The sequence below is a fragment of the Hylobates moloch genome, unplaced genomic scaffold (genome assembly GCF_009828535.3).
Source record: "Hylobates moloch isolate HMO894 unplaced genomic scaffold, HMol_V3 SCAFFOLD_9, whole genome shotgun sequence".
NCBI lineage: Eukaryota > Metazoa > Chordata > Mammalia > Primates > Hylobatidae > Hylobates > Hylobates moloch.
Genome location: NW_026652284.1, coordinates 7,625,287 through 7,649,098, shown reverse-complemented (window position 1 = coordinate 7,649,098; position 23,812 = coordinate 7,625,287). Strand labels below are relative to the sequence as shown.

The 23,812-nt window shown below is 45.3% G+C and overlaps 1 protein-coding gene and 1 non-coding gene across 4 annotated transcripts in view; one reads left to right on the top strand and one right to left on the bottom strand.

The window, feature by feature from the left end:
• SLC45A1 (solute carrier family 45 member 1) overlaps nt 1–23,812 on the bottom strand; it is a 104,624-nt gene that overhangs the window by 35,057 nt on the left and 45,755 nt on the right. For all 3 annotated transcript variants that reach the window (XM_058444441.1, XM_058444440.1, XM_058444442.1), the window contains exons 2-3: nt 23,628–23,771; nt 13,003–13,077 (exon numbers count right to left, since the gene is read on the bottom strand). The gene's annotated coding sequence lies outside the window, so the exon portion shown is untranslated. The remainder of the gene's footprint in view (nt 1–13,002; nt 13,078–23,627; nt 23,772–23,812) is intronic.
• On the top strand, nt 14,892–14,994 carry LOC116813948 (U6 spliceosomal RNA). The gene has a single exon (XR_004371072.1). It is a non-coding gene; the product is annotated as a U6 spliceosomal RNA (small nuclear RNA).

Genomic DNA, 23,812 nt, shown 5'->3' with positions numbered 1-23,812 from the left:
TTTCTAACCTTTTAAATGTCTATACGAGCTGCACGGTTGTTTATACGATGGGCCAAGTTGTGTCCCCACAAAATTCATACATGGAAGTCCTAACCTTCAGTACCTGACTGTATTTGGATCTTCAAAAAGGGAATTAAAGTACCTTTATAAGAAGGGGAGATTGGGACACAGACAAACACAGAGGGAAGGCCCTATGAAGACACCGAGAAGATGGTATCTACGAGCCCAGGAGAGAGACCTCAGGAGAAACCAACCCTGCTGATAGAGCTTGGCTATGGGTCCCCACCCAAATCTCACGTCCAGTTGTAATTCCCAGTGTTGGAGGAGGGACCTGCTGGGAGGTGACTGGATCATGGGGGCGGACGTCCTCCTTGCTGTTCTCTGGACAGAGTTCTCACGACAGCTGGTTGTTTGAAAGTGTCTAGCACTTCCCGCTTTGCTCTCTCGCGCTCCTGCTCTGACCATGTGAAGATTGTGCCTGCTTCCCCTTCGCCTTCTGCCATGATTGTACGTTTCCCCAGGGCTCCCCAGAAGCAGAAGCCTGTACAGCCTGCAGAACTGTGAGCTGATTAATCCTCTTTTCTTAATAAATTATTTAGTCTCAGGTATGTCTTGATAATAGTGTGAGAACAGACTAATACACCTGTCCACATCTTGATCTCAGACTTCCAGCTTCCAGGACTATGAGAAATAAATTTCTGGTCAGGTGCGACGGCTCATGCCTCGGCACTTTAGGAGGCTGAGGTGGGCGGATCGCTTGATCTCAGGACTTTGAGACCAGCCTGGGCCACATGTTGAAACCCCAAAAGGAAAGAAAAAGTGAAAAAAAGTGAAATAAATTTCCGTTGTTTAAGCCACTCAGCCTTGGGTACTTTGTTATGGCAGCCCTAGCAAACTCCTAATATTGATTATTTAGGAGTGAAATTTACTTAAGGCTTTCTCTCTTTTTTCTTGATCAGTCTTGCCAGGGGTTTATCATTAATGTCTCTTCAAAGAACCAGAAGCAGTCCGGGTGCGGTGGCTCATGCCTGTAATTCTAGCCCTTTGGGAGGCTGAGGTGGGCGGATCACCTGAGGTCAGGAGTTCGAGACCAGCCTGGCCAATATGGTGAAACTTCGTCTCTACTAAAAATATAAAAACTAGCCTGGTGTGGTGGCAGATGCCTGTAGTCCCAGTTACTTGGGAGACTGAGGCATGAGAATCACTTGAACCTGGGAGGTGGAGGTTGCAGTGAGACAAGATCACACCACTGCACTCCAGGCTGAGCAGCAGAGTGAGATTCTGTCTCAAAAAAAAAACCAAAAAACAAAAAACAAAAAACAAAAACAGAAATAATAATAATACAGATAACGTGTTCATCCTCTCTATTTTATGCTTATTTTCTACTTCATTAATTTCTGCTTTTATCTGTATTATTTTCTCCTTCAGCTTTCTTTGGATTTAATTTGCTGTTTGCTTACTAATTTCTTAAGATGAAAGCTTAGGTTGTTGACTTTCCAGCCCTTCCTCTTTTCTTTTCTTTTTCTTTTTCTTTTTTTTTTTTTTTTGAGACAGGGTTTCACTCTGTTGCCTGTGCTGGAGTGTAGTGGTGTGATCTCAGCTCATTGCAGCCTCCACCTCTGAGGTTCAGGTGATCCTCCCACCTCAGCCTCCCAAGTAGCTGGGACTACAGGCACGAGCCACCATCTCAGCTAATTTTTTGTATTTTTAGTAGAGACAGGGTTTTGCCATGTTGTCCAGGCTGGTCTTGAACTCCTGGGTTCAAGTGATCCTCCCTCCTAGGCTTCCCAAAATGCTGGGATTACAGGTGTGAGCCACTGTGCCTGGCTGACTTCCTCTTTTCTTTTCTTTTTGTCTTTTTTTCTCTCTCTCTCTTTTTGTTTTTGTTTTTGAGACAGAGTCTCACTGTCACCCAGGCTCGAGTGCAGTGACACGATCTTGGCTCACTGCAACCTCTGCCTCCCAGATTCAAGTGATTCTTTCGCCTCAGCCTCCTGAGTAGCTGGGACTACAGACACACGCCGCCACACCTGGCTAATTTTTTGTATTTTAATAGAGACGGGGTTTCACTGTGTTGCCCAGGCTGGTCTCAAACTCCTGAGCTCAGGCAATCCACGTGCCTCGGCCTCCCAAAGTGCTGGGACTACAGGCATGAGTCACCGCACCCAGCCTCACTTAGATATCTTATAGGCACCTCAAATTTATCATGTCCAAAACCAAACCCTTGGCCAGCTGTGGCAGCTCATGCCTACAATTTCAGCACTTTAGGAGGCCAAGGCAGGAGGAGAATTGCTTGAGGCCAGGAGCCTGGGCGACAAAGCAAAACCTCATCTCAAAATAAATAAATAAATAAATACATACATACATACATACATACATGCTGGGTACCGTGGTGTGTGCCTACAATCCCGGTTACTTGGGAGGCTGAGAAAAAAATTAAAAGAACAAAACCAAACCCTCAACTTTCTCCCTCACATCTGCTCCTTCCTTAGTTAATCACCAAATGAAACTTAGAGGATACTTAAGAACCCACAAGGCTGGGCGCCCTGGCTCACGCCTGTAATCCCAGCACTTTGGGAGGCTGAGGAGGGCAGATCACTTGAGGTCAAGAGTTCGAGACTATCCTGGCCAACACGGTGAAACCCCATCTCTACTAAATGATACAGATGTTGACCTCGGAGGAAGAGTTGCAGTGAGCCAAGTCGCCAATATCCAGCCTGGGAAACACACTACAACCCGCAGAAATGTGTGGTGTACGTATTGCTCACTTCTGCATGTGTATCCATAAGTCAGAAGGTGATCCTTCCTCTACTGCACGGATACACCAATACTCCCTAAATACCTGCTTGAGGATATTCCGTGGCCATTTCCCACGTCACAAAGCATCCACTGTCTACCTGATTTTCCATGACTTCCATCACCTGCCTCCCTCTGTCCAGTCAGGTTCATTTCTCTCCTTGACTTGAACAATTCACTCCCATAAGTCTCGACCCATCCTTGTCTGTGAATATATTATACACTATGCTCTTTCTTGCTTCTGCACCCTTTCTGATGATAATTCAAGCCCTACCAATTCTGTTTGTTTGTTTGAAACAGTCTTGCTCTGTCGCCTAGGCTGGAGTGCAGTGGCACGATCTTGGCTCACTGCAATCTCTGCCTCCCCGGATCAAGTGATTCTCGTGCCTCAGCCTCCCGAGTATCTGGGACTACAGGCTCACACCACCATGCCTGGCTAATTTTTTGTATCGTTCGTAGAGACGGGGTTTCACTGTGTTGGCCAGGCTGGTCACAAACTCCTGACCTCAGGTGATCCACCCGCCTCGGCTTCCCAAAGTGCTGGGATTACAGGTGTGAGCCATGGCGCCCAGCCTCTGAGGCTTGTTTCTGAGGCTTTCCCCTTTTTCTTTAAATCAAAGTATTCCGCATGCCCATGTGCCGTATTTCAGGGTATCGGGGTTTCCTGAGCTCAACACCATCTATGTTCCCTTCCATGACTGATTATATGATTCCAACTATGATCATTTCAACAGCTGTGGGATTGGAAGGAGGTAAAAACAGAGCTCTGATTCCCACATGTGGCATTCAGCGGGGTGGTTTTCCCTGAGGGAAAGCTTTCTGGTTGAGATCATGGGTCAAACAAGGACTTAGTTATCAAATATGGCTCAACACAAAGGCATGCATAAATGTTGGTTTTAACTTTGTATCTCAAAGTTTAGGGGAAAAAGAGCTTCATGTTTATGGGTTTATATATGCAAAGAAATGGTCCGGAATGGCCCACACTGAACCCTGATAGTGTATTGGCGTGTGACAGGTGACAATAACCTTTTAAATTGGGCTCTTCATTGCTTTTTGTGGGGGGTTGTTGTTTTGCAATGAGCATGTGCTACATTCAGAATAAAAAAAGTGAAACAGCAAAATGAAAAAATGCACAGTCCTTTAAAATAAAATATTCAACACAAGAACTCAATGTTCTATGTAATGAGTGGTGAAGCACAGCATGAAAATCTCTTGGATTATTGCATTCACAAATTACTGGAATGTTTTCAAACACGGAGTTGTGATGGAGAACCGAATCCCAAGTCTTCTCCTGACTAAAGAAGGATGTCTGAGGTAATGATGAGCTTGAAAGGATCCTATTACATCGTTTTCGTTGTCCGAGAAGGGGCTCCCTCAATAATTTATAGGGCTGTAGAAAGGAGAGATTTCTGGGCTGTAGAAATGAAAGATGTCTGGGTGACTCTAGGCTCTTATTGCTACTTCCGTGCATTTTAAAGCATTGTTTCCTGACTTCTAAGTTTCCCAACAACGTCATTTAGGTTCTTTTTGAACTTAAACGGAACAGAAGTCAGAACTCCCGGCGTTGCTCACTGTGGTATTGTATCCACACTCAAGAGTTTGAAGGGAAAGAACTTTGCCTTCATTTAAACTTGACCAAGAAGGGCGAGCTGGGGACGCTCCCACCTCCACAAATCTCCACTCTGCCCTCCCACCGTGATGTTCCTTCTGTCCCTATGTCCTTTGGTGTTAATGACACTGCTTTATTTTCTCCTCCCATGAATCCGCCTCTTACAGCCCATTCATCTCCTCCCTCACTTTTCGCCTTCACTCGGGCTCGGTATTTCAGCGGCCAACAGACAGACACCTCATTCTTTACCGAACTTGAATTGGGACTATTTTTCTGTTTCTTGGAAACCTCTGTCAAGAGCTCCATAATCCTTCTGATGAAACAGTTGCTCCTGCTGAGTGAAATTCCGCTTAGGCCCCAACACAGCCCACGTTGTTCTCGTTCCCAAAGAGATTTTTTTTTACTTCGTTTAACTTGTTTTTCAACTAAGCTGTGTGGATCAGACATATCTATTCAGCAGCCACCTGGTCAGCAGCAGTTGTCTCTTTCATATAAAATTAGGTTCTTTACTCGAGGGCCTACATTTTGGAAGCAGCCAACCCAGAAACCCTGAGGTTTTCCTCTGGCCAGCTACAGGATATTGATGAATCGAAGCCAGGTGTAGGATATTGATGAATCCCAACCAGCTATAAAATATTAACGAATCTCTCCCAGCTACAGGATATCGATAAATCCTACCCAGCTTTGGATACTGATGAATCACCCCAGCTACAGGATATTGATTAATCCCACCCAGCTACAGGATATTGATGAATCACCCCAGCTACAGGATATTGATTAATCCCGCCCAGCTACAGGATATTGATGAATCCCCCCAGCTACAGGATATTGATGAATCCCGCCCACCTACAGGATATTGATGAATCCCGCTCAGCTATAGGTTATTAATGAATCCCGCTCAGCTATAGGTTATTGATGAATCCCTCCCAGCTACAGGACATTGATGAATCCCACCCAGCTACAGGATATTGATGAATCCCGCCCAGCTACAGGATATTGACGAATCCCAGCCAGCTACAGGATATTGACGAATCTCAGCCAGCTACAGGATATTGACGAATCCCGCCCAGCTACAGGATATTGACGAATCCCAGCCAGCTACAGGATATTGACGAATCCCGCCCAGCTACAGGATATTGACGAATCCCGCCCAGCTACAGGATATTGACGAATCCCGCCCAGCTACAGGATATTGATGAATCCCGCCCAGCTACAGGATATTGATGAATCCCACCCAGCTATAGGTTATTGATGAATCCCGCCCCGTTACAGGATATTGATTAATCCCACCCAGCTACAGGATATTGATTAACCCTGCCCAGCTACAGGGTATTGATTAATCCCGCCCAGCTACAGGATATTGGTGAATCCCAGCCAGCTATAGATTATTGATGAATCCCACCCAGCTACAGGATATTGATGAATCCCAGCCAGCTACAGGATATCGATTAATCCAGCCCAGCTACAGGATATTGATTAATCCCACCCAGCTACAGGATATTGATGAATCCCACCCAGCTACAGGATAAGATGACTCCCACCCAGCTATAGGATAGTGATAAATCTTGCCCAACTTGTGACAAGTTCCATGTCTCCCACTGGCCAGGATCTTCTATGCTGCAAGTTTCACCAAGTGAGACTGGGCTGCCTCACGTTGCTTTCTCTAAGAAGTACCATTGCAGGAGTTTGTAAAACAATTTCCTGGCTTCTTTTCAGACAGAGAAAATGCCAGGGCTGGTGAGAGAGGCCTGTGAAGGTGGTAAGGACTTTTGTTAAACACCATGAGGAACTGAGGTGCAGTTATCATTTAGGGCAGAAGAGCAGAGACGATTCTTTGTTACCAAAACAATTGCAATTGTCATCTCCAGGTAATTCTAGAGGTGTAATTAGTCTACAGATGCTCTGCTCATTTATTATAAGACTTCTTTCTTGTAAAAACAAATAGTGTTCAAAGAGTTTGGTAAAAAGTTGAGAACATAAAGTTGTTGGTCATATTTTTCAGGAAGTCTAATACATCATATTTAACATTTTAAATTGCTTTTTAAAATTACTTCCAGATCTATTTTTGACCATATTTCAATCAAGATTAAGGGCTTTAGGGCTTGCAGACAGTTTCCCTCATGGATTACAAAGTCCCAAATGAGAAGGCTCTACAAAGTGATGTAATAATGTAACCTCAACACTCCAAAAACAAGGAGACGGAGGCCTGGAGAGATGAAGTAACTTGCCCAAGGTCACTCAGCTGCTCAACATTAGGGCCAGCAAAAGATCTGAGTTTTCTTTTTTTTTTTTGAGACGGAGTCTCGCTCTGTCGCCCAGGCTGGAGTGCAGTGGCGCAATCTCGGCTCACTGCAAGCTCCGCCTCCCGGGTTCACGCCATTCTCCTGCCTCAGCCTCTCCGAGTAGCTGGGACCACAGGCGCCCGCCACCACGCCCGGCTAATTTTTTGTATTTTTAGTAGAGACGGGGTTTCACCGTGGTCTCGATCTCCTGACCTCGTGATCCGCCCGCCTCGGCCTCCCAGAGTGCTGGGATTACAAGCGTGAGCCACCGCGCCCGGCCAAGATCTGAGTTTTCTTCTTCTTCCAGAACAGTGTATTTGTTCCATCACACAAAAGAGTCTCAGTTTCTCAACCCAAACAGCCCCACTGCCCCTTGATTCTCCTGGTGGTATTCACAAGTAATATAATGTTCCTATGCAAATAAATTTCAAGCACTTGGCATAATGTCCTAATTGTCTCAGAAAGAAGAAATAAAACAAGGCCATCTACTCAACCAGGAAGGTCCTGCATCACAGACTGCTCCCTTCCCTATGAATATCTGGGCGTGGGTAGGACAGGTCTCGCCCTCTGAGGCTCCCAAACCCACTACACCTGCAAAAACTCACCTCTCCAGGGGATAAGCAGAGCTCAGAGGATTGTGTGTGTTTCCAATATTTCTCTGCTTAAAAGTTTCTTTCAGGCCAGGCACAGTGGCTCACACCTGTAATCCCAGCACTTTGGGAGGCGGAGGGGGGCGGATCACTTGAGGTCAGGGGTTTGAGACCACCTTGGCCCATATGGCGAAACCCTGTCTCTACTAAAAATACAAAAATTAGCTGGGTGTGGTGGCTCATGCCTGTAGTCCCAACTACTTGGGAGGCTGAGGCAGGAGAATCGCTTGAACCTGGGAGGCGGAGGTTTCAGTGAGCCAAGGTTGTGCCACTGTACTCCAGCCTGGGCAACAAAAGCAAGACTCCGTCTCAAAAAAAAAAAAAAAAGTTTATTTCAATAAGCCCTATGCAGTTTTACCATGGGGTGCTGGCAAGGAATGCCTCCTCTGTGCAACACTGCCCTGAACACTCCCCAAAGGGCAGTGGCACTTCTTGGAAGAGTGCAGGGCACCATACCTGCAGCTGTATTTTTCTCCTAAAACTGGATGGGTCTCTAAATGCATAATTACTAGGACCAAGTTTACTATCCCAATGAATTGACTTCTGCATTCTGAGCTCAGGATTAACATCTACCCATTTTAGTGTGACCACATTTTATCTCCAACTTTCATTCTCTCCTATGTAAGTACCGCAGCTCCTGGTTCTAAGAACCACAGCTCCTGGTTCTTTATATACTATACAAATATTTTACTGGCTGGGCGTGGTGGCTCACACCTGTAATCCCAACATTTTGGGAGGCCGAGGCAGGCAGATCACCTGAAGTCAGGAGTTCAAGACCAGCCTGGCCAACATGGTGAAACCCTGTTTCTACTAAAAATATAAAAATCAGCCAGGTGTGGTTGTGGGCACCTGTAATCCCAGCTACTCTGGAGGCTGAGGCAGGAGAATAGCTTGAACCCAGGAGATGGCGGTTGCAGTGAGCTGAGATACTGCCACTGCACTCCAGCCTGGGCGACAGAGCAAGACTCCATCTCAAAAAAAAAATATATATATATATATACATATATATACATATTTATATATATATACACATATATATACATATTTATATATATATATAGCAAAACAATAATCTTTGTAGTGGTTTATGCAAATCTCTTGTTACATTTGCCACCACTCATTTCCTCCATAAACTATGCTTGGAGATAATACAATGAGCTCGTGGTCTCATAAATGTGCCAACTCTGTAACATAATTCAAATGATTGGGCAGACCAAAATATACTATTCTCACACTGTTCCTCCTGAATCATTTTAAAAGAATATACTCATCTTACACTCAGGCCCCTCTTGAAGGCCTGTGTGGCCTCTGTTTACTATGCCAACCCAGTTTTGTTTTTGTTTTGGTTTTGGTTTTGAGACAGAGTCTCTATCTTGTTGTCCAGGCTGGAGAACAGTGGCGCAACCTCAGCTCACTAAAACCTCCGCCTTCCAGGTTCAAGCAATTCTCCTGCCTCAGCTTCCCGAGTGGCTAGGATTAAAGGTGCCTGCCACCACGCCCGGCTAATTTTTGTATTTTTAGTAGAGACAGATTTCACTATGTTGGCCAGGCTGGTCTTGAACTCCTGACCTCAGGCGATCCATCCGCCTCGGCCTCCCAAAGTGCTGGGATTACAAGCGTGAGCCACCGTGCCCAGCACCAGTTTTCATCATTTGTTTTCCATAGCTTCATCTCCGGTTGGCATCACGGCACAGAGAAGCAGGCCACTCTCTGGGACCAGGTTGAATCTCTCCAAGGAACAAATGCTGCTACTGCAAGGGTGTTTCTTAAGACAACCGTAAGTTTTTATTCTGGGGACTTGTTCAGGCATTTAAAATAATTGTTAAAATTTTTTAAACTTTAATTTTTTTTGCTTTATACAACTTCCAACCTTTATAGGACAATTAATTGCTGCACACATTCTGCTTCTTTCAGGTGCTGGGAACTCCTTGGCAACACACGTTTCCCATCCCTTCACCACCAAGACATTTTCGCATGCAGATGTTCCAATGACAACACTCCCATTAGTATCTGCTTGTGGGCAACCAAACCTCTTACTTGAGTCAGACTTAGAAATAAGCAACTATATAAGCAGAGAACTGACAAGAGGGAAATTTTTGTCCACTAAGGATTCATCTTGAGCAAAGTTACTTGTCTTACACAAACAGGATTGAGGCTAGGTGCAGTGGCCCACACCTGTAATCCCAGCACTTTGGGAGGCTGAGGCTGAGGCTGGTAGATTGCATGAGCCCAGGAGTTCAAGGCCAGCCTGGGAAACATAGTGAGACCCCTATCACTACAAAAAATACAAAAATTAGCCAGGCACCGTGACGCACACCCATAGTAGTCCCAGCTACTGGGAGGCTGAGGTGGGAGGATCACCTGAGCCTGGGAGGTTGAGGTTGCAGTGATCCATGATTGCACCACTGCACTCCAGCTTGGGTGACAGAGTACGACCCTGTCTCAAAAAAAAAAAAAAGTTGGTTTTATGAAGCTTTGTTAATCTCCCAATAGGCCTTAGTACAATTAAACACAGTGAAGACAATTGCTTTCTACTTACACGGGGCCTGGGGATTGTTTCCCATTCACTACGCCATTTCTTCTTCCCAGGTGCACAGGAAGACTCCATTTCCCAGCAGCCCTTGCTACGGTGAGATCATGTGACTGAGTTCTTGCCAATATGGATGTGAGTGGAAGTGATGGTTGCTATCAGTTCAGCGTGTTAGAGCAGGTGTGAGCTCTTCACACTCTTGCTCTCTCATCAGGGGCTGTTAGCAAAGAACTTCCAGATGGCAGATCTGTGAGAGGGAAGCATACTGGATTCCTGAGTTGCTGCAGGAGGAGAACCACCTGACCTCTGGACTCAAGGGAGCCACTTTTTGTGTTTGCCCCCTGAGCTTTGGGGATTACTTGTGCCCTTGGCCCACCCTGATTAATAGCACACACTTCTGCAATACTACATTCTCAGAGGGGTTAAGGGACCTTAGATATCTGAGCCCTGCACTGTGTCCCTAGAGACCTCATTCTGGGCTGCGTCAATCTATTAATCAATAATCAAGGAGTATAATCATTCTTGGAAGCATCTCATTAACGTGGGAGATTAGGATGCATTTCTCATGAAGTTAAGAGCTCTCCTTTGAAACTCAATCAGTAAGTGGTACCCAGTTCCCCTCTTTGGCCAGCTCACAGTGTCCATTTCAGACCCAAAAAGTAATTCAAGGTATCAGAGGCATTCGAACTAGAGCAACTCCATCTTGAACAGGAGCTGGGTAAAATAAGGCTGAGACCTACTGGGCTGCATTCCCAGGAGGTTAAGGCATCCTTGTTACAGGATGAGATAGGAGGTTGGCACAAGATATCGGTCACAAAGACCTTCCTGATAAAACAGCATGTGGTAAAGAAGCCCGCTGAATCCCACCAAAACCAAGATGGTGACGAAAGTGATTTCCGGTCATCCTCATGGCTCATTATATACTAATTTTTGTGCATTAGCATGATAAGAGACCCTCCCGCCAGCGCCATGACAGTTTACAAATGCCATGGCAATGTTAGGAAGTTACCCTATATGGTCTAAAAAGGGGAGGAACCCTCAGTCCCAGGAAATGCCCACCTCCTTCCTGGAAAACTCATGAATAACCCACCCCTTGTTTAGCACATAATCAAGAAGTAACAGTAAGCACAAGTAGCCGAGCAGTCCACAAGTAGCCATTCTTTATTCCTTTACTTTCCTAATAAACTTGCTTTCACTTTACTGTATGGACTCACTCCGAATTCTTTTTCATGTGATATCCAAGAACCTTCTCTTGGGGTCTGGATTGGGACCATTTTCCAGTAACAAAGGGAAGAGAATCAGAACGCTACCTCACTCGGCGTCGTGAACACGAGAAGAGCTTGCTATCTATTATGACTTATTTTTTTTTATCATGGTGTGAATAATTGGCCACTATTCATCAAAAAGCTTCCTAAAAGCAAGAGGCTCTCAGCTGAGAATGCCCACCCCTTCTCCAAATGCACTAATCAGAGACCTCGCTCCTCAGCCTGTGGGGCCGCCATGAGGCCCCTCCCAAAATACCCATCGCTGTTCTCCCTGAGGAGCCCCAGGGCTGCTGTAGATTTGTTCTCTCCGAAACTCTGAAATGAGTAAGAAGAATACTTATTAAAATAATTCCAAAAGCACTTTAAGCCTTTGATTAAGAAGACAAGTGATTTTCTATATTCCCATAACTATTTCAATATTATTATATGTAATATGTTATTTCAATATAGCTGATCAGAGGCCTTGCACTGACATTAAATGATAACACAGAGACACATGGGCGTGATGGCGGGCACCTGTAATCCCAGCTACTTGGGAGGCTGAGGCAGGAGAATCACTTGAATCCAGGAAGCAGAGGGTGCAGTGAGCCGAGACAGCGCCACTGCACTCCAGCCTGGGCGACAAGAGTGGGATTCCATCTAAAAGAAAAAAAAAGAAAGTTCCCAGGAACAGGACCATGCAGGGCAGGTGCCAGGGTGTTCGTGGAAGGGGCTGTCGGGGGAGAACCTTCCTGCACCCTGTGGCACCGGGGTGCCCAGCAGTCTCTGCTATCTGCCTAGCATCCGAGGCCTGTGGCCTTCAACTCATTTTGGAGAGGCTTCCCAGCAGCAGCTGTGCATGACCGTACTTGGGTGGAATCTCCACCTCTGAATTCTGTCTCCTTTTCAGAAAGTGACAGTTTTGTACAGTTTTGCCTTTTTGTAAAGTGTAGGCAATTATAACGGTGATACCAACATACACAGTTTGAGCGGCCCCTCTCTCCCTCTCTCCCAAGCTCCACGATGAACATTTCTAGGACCTTTGTGGGCCTCCTCACCACACTCCATGGAGGAGGGCAAGCTGGGGTTCATCGTGCCAGGCTCAGCTCAGTTCCCCTCCTTGGGGTCTGCCCTGGCTCTGCTCTCTTCAGGTGCCTACCCACAGCTCAGTTATTCAGCCTCACTGAACGGGTCTTCTTTCCCCTCTCTGTCTTCCTGGGTAGACCATGGGCTCCTGGGACATAAGGAGTGAATCTTGTGTACGTTGGTGTCTCTGGGACCCAGAACAGAGTTAGATGTAAAGTTGAACAAATAACCTTGAACCAGTCTAGTGCTTTTATTTTTTTGTCCAAGATTCCTTGCTCCAAGAAGCTGTTGTAAGGAAGGAGCCAGGTTCCCTCTGTCCCGCTGCGCCCTGGCTAACTCATGGAATTCTCTCCATCATCACTGGTTTGTGACCTGGGTTGGTCAAATCCATCCCGTCTGCCCTAACGGCGGTCTCATACAAGGTCTTTCTAGAAGGGGACAGTGCAAAGATAAGGTTCTCATACAAGGTCTTTCTAGAAGGGGACAGTGCTGGGGAACGTTTGCTTCAGAGGTACCATGTTAGGAGGAAAGTAAGGAAACCGAGTACGACAGAATGAAAGCAAGCTGGCCTGCCTCTGGGAATGCTGACTTCTTGAACTTCATGCCTTCCCACTTGACAGGGTTGGTCCGTGAAGGAGGCACTAGCAAGCACTCCTGGGATGAGATCTCATCTTCGAGTGGTCAGAATTCCAGCACAGCGCCAAGAAAACACAGCTCCAGCTCTCCCACTTTTTATAAACAAACTTGTAAATGGCCCTCATCTTAGGGGTGATGTTGCCAGCCCAACCCAGACTTTCCGACTCACTTCAAAACGACGTCGCTGCCAACTTTCCAGCTTAAAAAGAGGGAAACTTCATAAAAGGCTTCATTTCCATTTGGCCTGTGGGGGAGGATGGAATACATGGTGAGTCGGAAGCTATGAACAAAACAAGTTTATAAAAATTCCAAATAAAGAGGCGCCTCAAGTGAAATTAGCCAGACGAAAGTTGACAAAGCTGACGGCCCTGTGTGGGCTGCGGTAATGGGGCGATGTGGGAGGAGGGCTCTGCTGAGACGGCAGGAGAAACGTGGGGAGACACACGCGGGAGAGGACAGCTCTCAGCGTCGCCAAAGAACAGATCCTCCAAGCGAATGATTTAAGGATTTGAATGAGAGAGTCAAGCTTTTTTTTTTTTTTTTTTTGAGACAGGGTCTCACTGTGTTGCCCTGGCTGGAGCACAGTGGTGCGATCATGACTCACTGCAGCCTTGACCTCCTGGACTCAAGCAATCCTCCTGCCTTGACCTCCTGAGTAGCTGGGACTACAGTCAGGTGCCATCATGCCCAGCTAATTTTTGTATTTTTTATAGAGATGAGGTCTGGCAATGTTGCCCAGGCTGGTCTCAAACTCCTGGCTTCAAGCGATCCTCCCACCTTAGCCTCCCAAAGTGTTGGGATTACAGGCATGAGCCATTGAGCCTGACCAAGAGTCAAACATTTTAAGTGCTAGATAGGACCTCAGCACGTCATCTTCTCCACTCCTCTGCCTCCCAGAAACTTAGAACAATGGCAAGAAAGTAGATGCAAAGGAATCATTTCTATTTTTATTTCTATTTTATCTTGTATATTATTAGAATTGTGGTCTTTTTTCTAAAGCTCTGTTAAAAGAAAAAAAGACTTCTGACTTAATTACATAATGTTTAGAGAATATGGTATGTATGATATCAATTCCATGAAATTTACTGAGATTTCTTTACAGCCTAAAAATAGAGTCAATTTTTAGAAATCTTCTACGTATGCTGGAAAAGAATGCGTAGTCTCCACTAGCCAAGCTCCAAATCCAGGCCCCAAGAAGAAGGTGTGGACCGGGGAGACTTGAGCGGGGAGGGGGGGATGGGGGAAGGCTCACTGGCTGACGTCGGTGTAGACTCTGGAGGGTGGGGGTGCCGGGAATGAAGGCGCGGCTGATGCGGAAGTACAAAGTAGGCCCGTGTGAGTGGCACCTCCCAGCATATGTGAATTTTACTACCTTTCTTATATTAAGAGTTGAGGATTTCCAACTTCTTGTAATAAGTGTGTGAAACTTCTCTTCCAAGTTCCATCCCAAAGGAGGCACAGAGTCAGGAAGATGGCAACATCAACATGAGGTTTAGCTGTGATCAAGTGAATTGGAGAACACACCTCAGATTTGTAGCCAAATAAGTTCCCTCTCAGGTTAGAAGATTCCCCCAGTCCCGGGCAGGGTCGGACATCTAAAGCCCAATTAGGATGTAAGTTCAGGATCTCCTGATTCAAAGTAAGAGGTAGAGGCCAGGCGTGGTGGCTCACACCTATAATCCCAGCACTGTGGGAGGCCGAGGCAGGTGGATCACTTGAGGTCAGGAGTTGGAGACCAGCCTGGCCAACATGGCGAAACCCCATCTCTGCTAAAAATACAAAAATTAGCCTGCCATGGTGGTTCATGCCTGTAATCGCAGCTACTTGGGAGGCTGAGGCAGGAGAATTGCTTGAACCCGGGAGGTGGAGGTTGCAGTGAGCCGAGATGGCACCACTGCACTCCAGTCTGGGCAACAGAGTCAGACTCCTTCTCAGACCATGCCCCCCCTCCCACCCCATATACTTATTGCATATTGTGCGTCCTTTCCAAGCACATAAAACACGTATAGAACATTTATAAAAACTGACCAATTATTAGGCCATAAAGAATCTCAGTGCTTGCTTTTGCAGCTTGTATTCTAAAATTGGAATGAAACAGAGATGATTAGCCTGGCTCCTGTGCAAGGATGACCAGCGGGTTCATGAAACATTTCATACCTTGCACAGTCCCAGAAGATCATTTCATCATCCACTGACTAATGTGAGTGAAAAACAAAATGGATGGCATCCAATACTGAAATTGTGATTTTCACTACAAAAAATATCTTAGTAAATTGCATGGAATTGATATAACATACACTTTATACTCTGCACACAGTGTAATCAATGTAGAAGTTATTTTTCATGCAGATTTTAAAAACTTCCACAACCTAAAAATATACAAGAAGAAACCTAAAAATTATTGAATATCTCAAATTGAGTAACAAAAACGTCTCAAAGCTTTTTGCAGCTAAGGTGCTACTTTTAGGTAAGTTTATTGTTTTAAATGCATATATTACAAGGAAAGAATTGTTGAAAGTCTAATAAAAGAGATAATTCTCTTGCAAAAGTTATGAAGAGAAAAAGAGAAGGCATTAATAACAACATTAAGAATCAGGCCGGATGCCGGAAGCAGTGGCTTACACCTGTAATCCCAGCACTCTGAGAGGCCGAGGCAGGTGGATCATGATGTCAGGAGTTCAAGACCAGCCTGGCCAACGTGGTGAAACCCCATCTCTACTAAAGATACAAAAATTAGCCGGGGGCGGTGGCAGGTGCCTGTAATGCCAGCTACTCAGGAGGCTGAGGCAGGAGAATCACTTGAACCCAGGAGGCGGAGTTTTCAGCGAGCCGAGATCACGCCACTGTACTCCAGCCTGGGCGACAGAGTGAGACTATGTCTCAAAACAAAAAAACAAAAAACAAACAAACAAACCAAAAAACATATAATAAACCTAAGAAAAGATTTTTAAAGATTTCTACATAGAAAACTACAAAACATTGAGATTAATTAAAGAAGGTCTAAATCAATGCTTATAGTTTGAATACTCAATTTTATAAAGATGCCAGTTCTTCCCAAATTGATCTACAGATTCAACTTAATCCCAATACAAAACTCAATAAGACTGAGTGTCTGGGTAAGTTGAAAAACAGATTTTTCAAGATCACGCCATTGCACTCCAGCCTGGGCAGCAAGAGTGAAACTCCATCTCAAAAAAAAAAAAAAAAGAAAAACAGATTTTATAACATACATGGAAATGCAAAGATCTAAGAATATCCAAGATCATCATGGAGAGAAGAGGTCAGAGTTGGAGGACTCACTCTATCAGATATTGAGACGTCTGAATTGTTTCCACTCTTTTGCTATTACACACAGTGATGTACTAAACTGCTTTTGTATATGTCTTTTGAGCATTTTTACGATGTATCTTTGGGATAGAGTCTTAGGAGCATGCTTCAGCATCTTGTCATATGGTTAAAAGTCATTGCATTTTTATTTTGTAAATGGTGGGTTCATATCTCTGGTGCATTCTTCTATGGAGTTATTCCCCATTTTATTTTTAGGTGCTCTTTGTATATTAGGTATTAAGTTGAAGCCTATGAAATTGCCATTTTGTTAGGTCAAAAATGGTCAAATATCAGCAATTTCAAAAGGCTTAACCTAAAATATAGATACTTTTGTAAATGTTTTTCTCGCTTTGTTTTTTTACTTAGCATATTTTTTTTGAGATGGAGCCTCACTCTATTGCCCAGGCTGGAGTGCAGTGGCAAAATCTTGGCTCACTGCAACCTCCGCCTCCTGGGTTCAAGCGATCTTACTGCCTCAGCTTGCCGAGTAGCTGGGACTACAGGCGCACACTGCCACACACGGCTAATTTTTGTATTTTTAGTAGACATGGGGTTTCACCATGTTGGCCAGGCTGGTCTTGAACTCCTGACCTCAGGTGATCACCCGCCTCGGCCTTTCAGAGTGCTGAGATTAAACATAAGAGCCACCACGCCCGGCCAAATTTTATATTTTTATGTAAACGTATTTATCAATCTTTTTCCTTATTGTTTCTGGAAATTGAGTCATACAAAAGTTTCTTTATTTGTAGGTTATACAGTAATTTTTCCATGTTTTCCTTATTTTACATCTAAATATGTTATCCATTTGGACTTTATTCTGTTGTATGGTATAAGAATGGGCTCAATGCGTCCAGGTGTGGTGGCTCACATCTGTAATTCCAGCACTTTGGGAGGCCGAGTCTGGCGGATCACGAGGTCAAGAGATCGAGACCATCCTGGCCAACATGGTGAAACCCCATCTCTACTAAGAATACAAAAATTAGCTGGGTGTGGTGGCGTGTGCCTGTAATCCCAGTTACTCCGGAGGCTAAGGCAGGAGAATAGCTTGAACCTGGGAGGCAGAGGTTGCAGTGAGCCGAGATCACACCACTGCACTCCGGCCTGGCAACAGAGCGAGACTCCGTCTCAGAAAAAAAAAAAAAAAAAAAAAAGAATGGACTCAGTTTTGTATTTCTTTGTAGCCTTCTGGGTATCTTAATACCATGTATTAAAATTTTCCCACTGATTTGAGATGTCAACTTAATTGTCTATTGAATTTCTATGTTCAGTTGAGTCTATTTCTGGATTTCCTATTCTGTTTGATTTGTGTGTCCATATATGCACATATCAATACCATACTGGGGTTTTTTGTTTGTTGCTGTTTTGAGACAGCGTCTCCTTCTGTTGCCCAGGCTGGAGTGCAGTGGCATGATCAGGGCTCACTGCAGCCTCCATCTCCCAGGCTAAAGCAATCCTCCCACCTCAGCTTCCCAAGTAGCTGGGACTACAGACATGCACCACCACTCCTTGCTAATTTTTTTTAATTTTAGTAGAGACAAGGTCTCACTATGTTGCCTAGAATGATCTTGAACTTCTGAGCTTGAGTAATCCTCCTACCTTGGCCTCCCAAAGTGCTGAGATTAGAGGCATGAGCCACGTGCCCAGCCCATATAGATTCAACTACAGAGGTGCTATAGTGGGCTAGCCCACCCCACAACCCAAATATTTCATTTGTTTTTTGGGATGGAATTTTCCTGACAATTCTTTGCTCCTTTCTTCTTCTAAAGGACTTTTATGATCAACTTGTCCAGTTGCAGAAAAAAACAATTTGATATTCTTGTTGGGACTATGCTATCATTAACAGGGAGCATTGCACTTTCTATTTTTTTTTTTTTTTTTTGAGACGGAGTCTCGCTCTGTCGCCCAGGCTGGAGTGCAGTGGTGCGATCTCGGCTCACTGCAAGCTCCGCCTCCTGGGTTCACGCCATTCTCCTGCCTCAGGCTCTCCGAGTAGCTGGGACTACAGGCACCCGCCACCACGCCCGGCTAATTTTTTGTATTTTTAGTAGAGACGGGGTTTCACCGTGTTAGCCAGGATGGTCTCGATCTCCTGACCTCGTGATCCGCCCGCCTCGGCCTCCCAAAGTGCTGGGATTACAAGCGTGAGCCACCGCGCCTGGCCGCATTGCACTTTGTGTTTCTTCTCTAGTTAGTTTTGACAAGTTTAAATTTTTTCTAGGATTTTACCCATTTAACCTACATTTTCATGTTTAATGGTTTAAAGTTTTTATCATCTTCTCTTACTATAAATATTTTACATTTTTGCTGACTTTGTACTTTGTCCTTTTTTCATTCTTAGTCTTATTTATGTTTTTATAAATGATCTTTTATCTTTGAGCAATCTTTCCAGAGGGTTGTCCATTTTCTTTGAATTTTCAAAGGAGTAAACTTTTGTCCTCTCTTGTATGTCTGTTTTCTATTTTGTGTTGGGTATTTAACTCACTCGTTTTTATTTTTAAATTTTTACTGATACAAGTATTAAATGTTATAATTTTCCTGTAAGTTTTAGCTTTCCATCACACACACATTTTGATGTGTTGTGTTTTCATCCTTCTTTTTTTTTTTAATTTTTTTTTTTTTTTTGAGACGGAGTCTCACTCTGTTGCCCAGGCTGGAGTACAATGGCATGATTTCGGCTCACTGCAACCTCCACCTCCCAGGTTCAAGAGATTCTCCTGCCTCAGCCTTTTCATTTGTCATTAATCTCTAGTTTTATTATATTACGGCCATTTCACACATGAGGCTGAGAAAGACTCAGAGAGGTTAAGCGAGTTGCCCAGGAACACATATTTAGTAATGAGTGGGGCTGGACTGGAAACCTCAAAGTTCATCTTCCTTCCACTGCCCCACCCTGCCCTGCATGGTTCATAGGTAGATACGCTATTTAATCATTCCAGGCAAAATTCCAGCGGGTGTTATTACGAGACAGTGAAGCATAATTGATGAGCTCGTTATGAAATATTAAGATTTAATTTTTGTGGGTAGGAAATTAAAGTGTTGTTAGAAGTAGCAATTAAGTGGATTTTTTCTTAAAGTGACTCTCTGTCTAGGCAGAGCCTAGAAAGGCTGCTGAAGGCAGAGTAGATGGGGGTGTAAGCCCAGGAAGCAGAAGTCAGGGTGGGAAATACGGTCATAAAAGCCAGTACAAAGATTGTTACTGAGTTGGCTAGGCGGATCCGTTTGCCAGGACCCTCAGAGGAGCCTTAGGAAAATAGTCTCAGAACTGTTCTCCTGGGGAAAGACCGCAAAAGAGTGTATCTACTAGCTCCTGTCCACCACTAGTCAAAGGTAGACCCTGGGCTATATTTCCCCACAACTCTAGGCTGGGCAGGAGTTGACACTGATTGATCTGTGCCCCTGCATGGCTTGAGACAGGTGTGGCTCTCCCTGGGCAAAGCTGGTGGAAGTCGGCTCAGAATAGTTAGAGAGTAGACAGAGGCCGGGTGCAATGGCTCACGCCTGTAATCCCAGCACTTTGGGAGGCCGAGGCGGGAGGATCACTTGAGGTCAGGAGTTCAAGACCAGTCTGGCCAACATGGTGAAACCCCGTCTCTACTAAAAACACAAAAATTAGCTGGGTGTGGTGGTGCACGCCTGTAATCCCAGCTACCTGGGAGGCTGAGGCAAGAGAATTGCTTGAACCTGGGAGTCAGAGGTTGCAGTGAGCCAAGATTGTGCCACTGCACTCCAGCCTGGGCAACAGAGCAAGACTTCATCTCCAAAAAAGAAAAAAAATCTACACATATCTCTATGGTATTTGTGACTCATGCGTACTGTTCATGCAGCCAGTGAAATACATAGCGTCCGGCAAGTAGATTAATTCACACTCCACTGACACACATTTTCCATTCCCTACTCGGAGACTTGATGCAGTTCACTTAATTCTCCCCAAGAAATGAATGGCTGGGGTCACTGCATCCATAGTAAAATGGTGAATGTCATATTTTTCCCCCGACACAAATGTCCTGCACTGCTGTGGCACTGTGATGGAATTCTAAGTTACTGCATAAATGCACGGTGCTATTATCATCAGTAAATGGCCCAGCTGAGGACAAAAGACAGGGTAGAGCTGGGGAGTAAACTGCTCGTGTGCGTCTCCCAGGGACGCCTTGCAGGGGCACCCAGTCGCCATGTAGGGATGCCCAGGAGCACCTGCTGCCACTGGAGTACGTGGACAATCATTCTCCAGCTTGGTCTAAATTTAAATAGTATACGTGCTACCGTGCTTCAAAAGGCAACATTTTTGTTGTTGCTGTTCTAACCCTTTCTGGGAAAAACCCACATGCTGCAAAATACAGGCTTAAATTCATGAAGATATTTGGACTTCAGAATACATTTTAAAAGCAGGTGAAAGTTTTCCTCTCCCTTACTAATCTCCCTGTGGAAAATTACCAAAGACCTCACTGGGGACCTAATTGAAGGAAAAAAGTCGTTGTCATCATTAAAGTTGTTGCTGTGACTGTAATAATAATCACTTCTTCAGAACCCGGTTCTATGTGGAAACTAAATGAGTAAACAAGTTGCCCATGAGGGAAAGGAAAGCCTTCCAGCTGTACGTGACATGCAGTTGATGAACTTGGTTCAATCTGGGAGGAGAAAGGCCAGTAGAAGATACCGCCCCCGACTCCAATCCTACCACCAGTTACCCGTTAACCTCACCTGGAGATGGTTGAAACAGTATAAACAATCTCCACACACCCGGCCACTGCAGCCAGCTGTTCTAGAACTGAAAGGACACTAGTTCCTCTTTAAGTCTCCGGGTGACACTCATTGACTCATACGTGTCATAGTTAATATGAATAAGACTTTCCTGGATTAACTTAAATATCACTAAATTGCCCAGTGAGGAGAAGCAATTTTCATTTACAGAAAACTATTACTGACCATAAAACTCTTTACCCGTGACGCTCACTAATTACTGATGACCCAAGGCTGGTGACCACATCCTTCCCGGGCTGCCCCCACACAGCAGGGGCCCAGCCTCTTCCTCCTCCAACTGCACAGAACGAGCAAGCTGCCTGCTGCTCATCTTGCCATGTCTTTCTGAAACCAACAAAACCTATCTGGTTTTGTTCTGCATTCATGAATGATGCTTGCTGTTCAGAAAAATGCATGCGTTGGTTGACAAAGTCTAACGAATAAAAAATGTCAGTGTGACTTCATGGAAATGTTGGTTGGTTCTCATCAGTCCCCAGATCTATTAGTGCAAACACAAAGCGTTTTCTTCTACCGCACTCTGGGAGACGTAATGAAATAACTGTGTCATCGCTCCAGTGAAAGCATCCCCATTTCTGTCCTCATAGGGACTCTGGAGAAACTCAGTTGTCTACTTTCTCAAAATCTGTACTTGAATTGCTTTGCATCCATAACTGAAATCTTCCAGCCCCCAAGATCAGGGCTATGATATACCATGGTGACCAACTTCACCTGCCCCTCAATCCTGCCAAGCTTTGGTGAGATTCCCAGGGTGGCGTCCCACCACCACCATGTAGGTCCCTGATCACCCCTCTCAGCAAGGACTGTTTCAAACTGTCCCCGCTTCTCAGACACCAAGCCACTCCCCCTCCCACTCAATCACAGCAGAAGACTTGGATTCCTATCTTATACAGAAAATGGCTGTTACTGGTGACTGCCAGACCCGCAAACCTCCTGGTATTTTCCATTCTTTCCTGCTTCCCGCCTTCGTCCTGTCCAAGGCCAAGGTCTCCGTCTGTGCTCTACAGTGCCCACCTTCTCTGAGATCTCCCTCTAGTACAATCTCTTACTGTTGGGACCTCAGCGTCTCTCTCGACCACTCCCTCTGCCACTCTGCCCACTCTGCTCCTCCAGCTTCCTCCCAGCTCAGCAGAGCTGTCTGTGGCAGCTACTGCTGCTGGTTCCCTGTCATCCAGTTCCCTTTTTTCTTCTGGAATTGAAGCCCCCTGGGTTTGTCTGGCCATGCACTAGTGACTACAAGGCCAGCCTCTCTCACTGGCCAGTGTGGCCATGCTACTGAACTCCCAGGACACATCTGAAAAGACACTGCTTGTCCTTGACCCCTTTCCGTTTCTGAGGACTGCAGCATGAACATGAGCAAGTGGGCTGCGTTTGACCATGCAGACGAAGACAGCACCCTGGGCGCAGCAGAGCCACGTGGAAGAGGTGGGCTGCAGGCTGACCTCACGCGACAGAGCCACTCACCCCACAGCCCCACCTAATGTCTGCTTGGGCTTTTACGTGAAAGAAAAATAAACCTTCTATCCTAAGTCACCGTCATCTGATCTATGTGAAAGCAGCCCAACCAATATGTTAATAAGATATTTTCTGATGGGAATGTAAATTAGTATAGCCATTATGAAAAATAGTGTGGAGGTTCCTCAAAAAAATAAAAATGGAACTACCTCATGCTCTGTATTAGTCCATTCTCACACTGGGTAACTTATAAAGAAATTACCCACCCACCTGAGACTGGGTAATTTACAAAGAAAAGAAGTTTAATTGACTCACAGTTCCACATGGCTGGGGAGTCCTCAGGAAACTTACAATCATGGTGGAAGGCACCTCTTTACAAGGCGGCAGGAGGGAGAATGAGAGACGAACAAAGGGGAAAAGCCTCTGTGAAACCATCATATCTCGTGAGAACTCACTCACTATCAGAAGAATGGCATGGAGGTAGCCGCCCCCATGATTCAATTACTCCCACTGGGTCCCTCCCATGGCACGTGGGGATTATGGGAACTACAATTCAAAATGAGATTTGGGTGGGGACACAGCCAAACCATATCATGCTCTAATCCCACTACTGGGTATGTATCTGAAGGAAAGGAAATCAAATCAGTCTGCTGAAGAGACATCCTCATTCCCACGTCCATTGCAGTACTATTCACAATAACCAAGATATGGAGCCCACCTCAATGCGTATCAGTAGATGAATGGGTAAAGAAAATGTGGCGTTTGGCTGGGCGCGGTGGCCCACGCTTGTAATCCCAGCACTCTGGGAGGCCGAGGCGGGCGGATCACGAGGTCAGGAGATCGAGACCATGGTGAAACCCCGTCTCTACTAAAAATACAAAAAATTAGCTGGGCGTGGTGGCGGGCGCCTGTAGTCCCAGCTACTCGGAGAGGCTGAGGCAGGAGAATGGCGTGAACCTGGGAGGCAGAGCTTGCAGTGAGCCGAGATTGCACCACTGCACTCCAGCCTGGGCGACAGAGCGAGACTCCATCTCAAAAAAAAAAAAAAAAAAAAAGAAAATGTGGCATTTATACGTGGAATACTATTCAGCCCTAAAAAAGAAGAGAATCCTGTCATTTACAACATGGATGAACCTGGAGGACATTATGTTAAGTCAAATAAGCCAGGCACAGATAGACAAAGAATGCATGATCTCACTCATATGTGGAATCTAAAATAGTTGGACTCATAGAAGCAGAGAGTAGAATGGTAGTTACCAGGAGCTGCCGGGAAGGTTGGGGAAAAGTTGGTCCCAAGGATACAAAATTTCATTCCAGGTACAGTGGTGCTTGCCTGTAGTCCCAGCTACTAGAGAGGTTAAGGTGGAATGATGACTTGAAGACTAGGAGTTCCAGACCAGCCTGTGAAACATAGTGAGATGCTGTCTTAAAATAAAGAAATA